The sequence below is a fragment of the Mytilus galloprovincialis genome, chromosome 3 (assembly GCF_965363235.1).
Source record: "Mytilus galloprovincialis chromosome 3, xbMytGall1.hap1.1, whole genome shotgun sequence".
NCBI classification, from domain to species: Eukaryota; Metazoa; Mollusca; class Bivalvia; order Mytilida; family Mytilidae; genus Mytilus; species Mytilus galloprovincialis.
Window position 1 is genome coordinate 65,410,964 of NC_134840.1, and position 6,035 is coordinate 65,416,998.

A 6,035-nucleotide genomic window follows, 5' to 3' on the forward strand; every position below is an offset into this window, starting at 1 on the left:
CCTTTAACACTCACCTTGATACTAATTTTGTTTTTACATTTACCGATTTGTAAAAATACTTAATCAGGAGTAGTTACGGTCTAGTATTCTTAAAACTATGTTAGATATATTTTGAGTGTCATCTAAATTTTTATAAAGTCATCTAATTATTACTGACTATAAAAAGTAGATGTAAATTAAATATTTAATCTCGCCAACTATATTTTTATTACATTTAATCTATGAGTTTTCGAAAGAATATATTTTATTACATTTCGGATTACAAATGTGTCGAGGTTTGTGATTGGATAACAACACAGAGATGTCAGTATATATTCAGGAAACTGCCGGGGTATATACGACGTTTTTATCCCCAATTGGAACCTCAAAAACGTCATCATAACACCGGCTACTATGTGACGTAGTCAAAAGCTATCAGACTGTCAGAGGATCACAGAGGGAAAATAATGACGTGCTTCAGTCAATAATACATTTTTGATACAAAATCACGCAATTAACACTTTAAATACTTAAATTTAATGTTGAAAGTGTTATTATAAATTATAACATACACGATAAAATTATGTTCACAGCAAATTAGAAAATCCTTCACGTATGCCGAACATATCAGGTTGAGTTTTTCATTTATATGTGGTGTCAACAAATACCTGCACTGGAAAATAACATTAAGTCAGGGGTAATCCGTAATATATGAGTAATTCAGGTATTAGAAAGGGTATATACTCTGACATTACCGGCTTCGGCTCAGGGGATATAAACTGTAAGCCGGGAATGTCACAGTATATACCCTGTCTGAGACCTGAATAACATATAATATCTATTTTGTCAGGTTTTCAATATAATTAGTTTACGACAAAATCGGTTTATATCTATCTAGATGTAGGAAAGTCACGTTCGTCTAAATCAAAACATTCTATTCAACAGCTGCATCTAGTTTATACTTACAACATAAAATATCAGGTTGGAACATGTACAAGAATGTGTGAACTGTGTGTTTTTGTAATAAAAATAGTGTTTCTAATATAATACAGAACTTCGTCGTAGGACAGAAGGAAACACAAATATATATCTGTGTTATATTTTTCTCTTTGGTTATGAAAACTTACTTTAGTTGTAAAAATGTAAATATAGTAAAAATACTATAAATAGAATAGTACAATTAAAGGTCATTTTCTGTTTTCCATTCATTAAATTTTTCTATAAAAAAGCAATGAAACAACAAGCAAAGCCAAACCTTAATAATACAAGGACGTTGTTTAATGGATTTTATAAAAAAGAAAGTGTACTTTTTTTTCTCTAATATATATGTTTAAAAACATCCGTATACATTAATCACATCGAAATTTGATTTCCTCCCCTAGTTCTGTATATATGAAAACCCCAAATTACTAATTTCTAGCAAACCATATAATTACACGGTATCGGATGTGGTATTTACAGTTCCGTAGTGGTCGGAAATGTTGTCATACGAAAAGTACATATTATAAACAAATAAACAACGCAATACAAATCATTCATTCACTTTCTAGTAATTGATGTAACAGACAATATAAGAACATATATATATTATCAAGTTTTTAATTCATAGTTATTATTCTCCTTGAGAAGTTTAAAATAGCATGAAAACAGAAATTGTTTTTTGTAAATAGAGAGGAAACATCTAAACCAGCAATGGAAGAAGCCCACGAAGTTATGATTAAAGAAGAAGCTGTTGGTAAGTAAATAATAAATACGATGTGTTCTTTGTAGAGACACTCCAGTAGCACCTGCAAACAGAGTTATTCTCCAAGTTGATACTTTATTCCAAGGCTTGTATCTTCTATCCCTCTTTACTGGATACATGGATGCTGCTCACCAGGAAACTCTAAAACTAAGAGTTCCAAGTGGTGGCTTTAAAAACTTTCTATAAGCCATCACGAATTGGTTGACATTATGGAATATCTGTGTTACTGATTTATGTTTCAATTGTTGTAGCGAAAATAACGTCCATGAATGCGACCAACCTAATAAATAAAATAAAATAAAGTTTTGTACTAACACAAGAAACACGATAGGTGCCACACATGGAGCAGGATCTGCTTACCTGTCTGGAGCACCTGAGATCACATATTTTTGGTGAGAGTCTTTGATTTTCTATATTGTGTTTTGTATGATGTCATTTGTCTTTTGGTGGTTTTTTTTAGACATAGCGTTTCTATGAATGTCTTTTTTGTATATTTCATCTCCCATTTAGCAATCGAAAAATAAAATATGCTTTTTTTTTTTTTATAGATTAGACCGTTGGTTTTCCCGTTTGAATGGTTTTACACTAGAAATTTTGGGACCCTTTATAGCTTGCTGTTCGGGGTGAACCAAGGCTCCGTGTTGAAGGCTGTGCATTGGCCTATAATGTTTTACTTTTTTAAAATTGTTATTTGGATGGAGAATTGTCTCATTGGCACTCACACCACATCTTCCTATATATATTTACCCCTATGTTTGTCTGTTCAATTATATATTTTGTGATTCGTATTCATATAACGAAAGGTGCATATGTGGAGCAGGATCTGGTTCTACTCCAGAAGCCCCTGAGATTACCTCCAAATTCTGTTGGAATTCGTGTTGCTTATTTTATAATTTTCTAGGTCAGTCTGTCTACGAATTATGAGTGTTATCCCTTTGATATCTTCCGCCTCAACTTAATGAATTGAAACATGAGAGTGAACTGCCTGTAACCTATTGTCAATGATCAACATCCTTCGACCACTTATATCAAGTTCTATAACTTCAATGATTATCAACTCTTGAGATTTAAAGTATCCGTCTACATATTTTATAAATAATTATCATTCAAAGACCACATATTTCTATTGAAAAATACATTTCCTTTTTTTAGCATTTTAAACATCGAAGCAAGCGTAAACCCCTTTACTCAGTATTATAAGTTGTAGAAATAACTAAGCAGTCACTGTATATTATATATAAAAAAAAAGAACAAAATATGCAATGCTTATTCAGCAAACTGTTTTGTTTACAAAGGTAACAATCTAAAACTTTTAGGTTGGTGGAGAAATTTTTACTCGACAGCAACCAACGTTGTACTTTGTAGAAGTTGTATGGATCGTCTACTCAAACCACGTAATCCTCAATAATAATCCGACACCAAAGTAGTCGTTTAAAAAAGGAATATAAAATGCCGAACTCCCAGGCAAATTAAAAAAAACGGTCAAAATTAAACGCTATCAATCAACTAAACAAGTGAAGAACAAATGTCATAGTCCTATCTTGGTACCAGCATTTTTCATAGAAAGTGGTGGGTTAAACATGTATGTGTAGCTTGCTTATGCTTCAACTTATTAAATGACAAACCACTATCTGCTGTATCATTTTTAAATGAATATAGAACTAAAGAGAAAAAATCAAGTAAAAATATTTATATGCTACAAAAATATGTTCGCAAATAAAAAGTACGTCAATCTAGAACCAATCAAACCAAAAGTAAAGAGTATGTTTAAATGACGCAGTTGCCATTTGAAATTGTATGTCAACTTATTAAAAAGCTGTTTATCTGAGTTTTAAACTTACACTTGTTTGATAAAATCGTCTTTATGTGCAATAATTTTATAATAATAACTATAGTGCTTGCATTTCCTATCATGATTTTCTTGATAGAGGGTTACTGCTTACAAGGAAGCTATTAAACCAAGAGTTCCAAATGGTGAAGTTGAAATCATCCCTTCGTAAATTTTACGGACGCCATCACGAGTTGGTTGACCGTTATGGAATAACCGTTTCACAAATGATATCGGATATGTTCCTTACGTCGTAACTACAATCCCCTTCCCTTTCATGAATTTGACCTACCGAATTAGACTATTTACCGGATTTGTAATCACATAAGTAACACGACGGGTGCCGCATGTGGAGCAGGATCTGCTTACCCTTCCGGAACACCTGAGATCACCCCTAGTTTTTGGTGGGATTCGTGTTGTTTATTCTTTGGTTTTCTGTGTTGTGTCATGTGCACTATTGTTTTTCTGTTTGTTTTTTTCATTTTTAGCCATGGCGTTGTCAGTTTGTTTTGGATTTACGAGTTTGACTGTCCCTTTGGTGTCTTTTGTCCCTCATTTATAATGTATACATTTTATTTTGTATATTACCTTATTCAATATCATGTTTCAGTATGCGGAAGATCAGCACCTACTTTAGTCCTCTCACGGGTAGGTATGTAATGCATTACTGAATATCTAATAGTCACATGGTAATAAGATATAAAACTGTTTGAGAAAAGGAAATCGCTATAAGAGTTGCACAACGTGGATGAGACAAATTATTGGCAAACAGAAAAGTTTCTTGTTAAAATAAGAATGTTATTTTGAAAAACTTTATACATTACATTTAAACATATGCAATTGAAACCGATATTATAACAGATAAAAGAGAGATGTTCTATTTTCGTTACTAATTCAAATCCCCTGAATTTATTGACAAGCAGTACATGTTTTTTTTTTACTAAAAACTGTAAGAAAAAAAATACGTCAGGTAAATGAACAAAAACCAAACTCCGAAGAAGATTCAAGGCGGAAAATAGAATATCAGATGACAAAAGCAAAAGCTTGAACAAATCATACGAATCGAGAACAACTTTCCCACATTCTATAAAACAACATCTATTCCATCTTTATGTTGGCATTCGAGGAATAAACGTTTCACGAAATGTAGAAATTCCATACATACCACATTTGTGTTTATATATACAAAGCATACAACATTACGATATAATTTGAATCACTATAACATGTATTAAAAAGACTAATGATGTCAACAAAGAAAAAAACCCATATAAGTAGTGAAGGTGAACATTGTTACATTTATAAAGTAAAGAATGTAAAATGAATGTCATTTAAATTCACAATATATCTCCTTAGACATGTTAACTGTCTATTTGTTACGACGTGTGTGTCAAAATTAAAATACTATTTAGCAACATTTTCATGTGACCTGACCGATTTTAGCTATGTTGATTTCGTCATATATGATTTGAAAAAAAAACCAGTAACAGTTTTTTTTCAATTTGATGATGGAATTAACAGTTGAGTTGTGTATATAATCTATTAAAGAGGTGCGAAAGATACCAGAGGGACATAAATCGAAAAATGTTTGTTTGTATTTTAGCCTACCCTGCTAACAATGTCTACAAAACAAGCACGTTTCATGAAGGTTCTTTACATGATATTGAGAACCAGATAATACCAAGCAACAGAACAAAACCAGAAAAGATCAAACCTAATGTAAGTTGTTTTTTATGTTTTATAATACAATCATTTGTAGTATAACTGCTACATATCACACTATTTGATTTGTATTTAGTTCATAGGGGATAGCTTTGAATATGTGGTTGTCATTACGTACAATATGTCGACCTTTGGTTTATTGGTCGAGGAACTTACACGGCATCGAACGTTCAAAAGTTTCTGTTTTTAGTTGTGATACGATTAATAGGTTTCGGAAATTTTGTTTTCGTTACCATTGACATTGTTTGAATGAACACACAAACTGATCAAACACAGTTTATTTCGGTATTTCAAGTCTCAATTGTCAAGTTTAATTTTCACGGTGTATTGTGTTAGCTGATTTGGAGAATGCACGCATAAAAAGTAAAATCACAAAAATACTGAACTCAGAGGAAAATCAATACGGAAAGTCAATAATCACATGGCAAAATCAAATAATAAAACGCATCAAAAACGAATAGACAAGAACTGTCATATTCCTGATTTGGTACAGGCATTTTCAAATGTAGAAAATGGTGGATTAAACCTGGTTCTATAGCGCTAACCCTCTCTCTTTTATAACAGTCTCATCAAATTCCGTTATATTTACATGATGCGTTAAATAAACAGTCACAATTAATAAAATAGTCAAAATATGGGTACATCAGTCATCATCGCATAACAATTTTAAAAATTATCGTACTGTACTAAGATATAAACAACACAAACTTGATTAACTAACAGAGAATCGATAGCAAATAAATATTAGTTTATATAAACTAA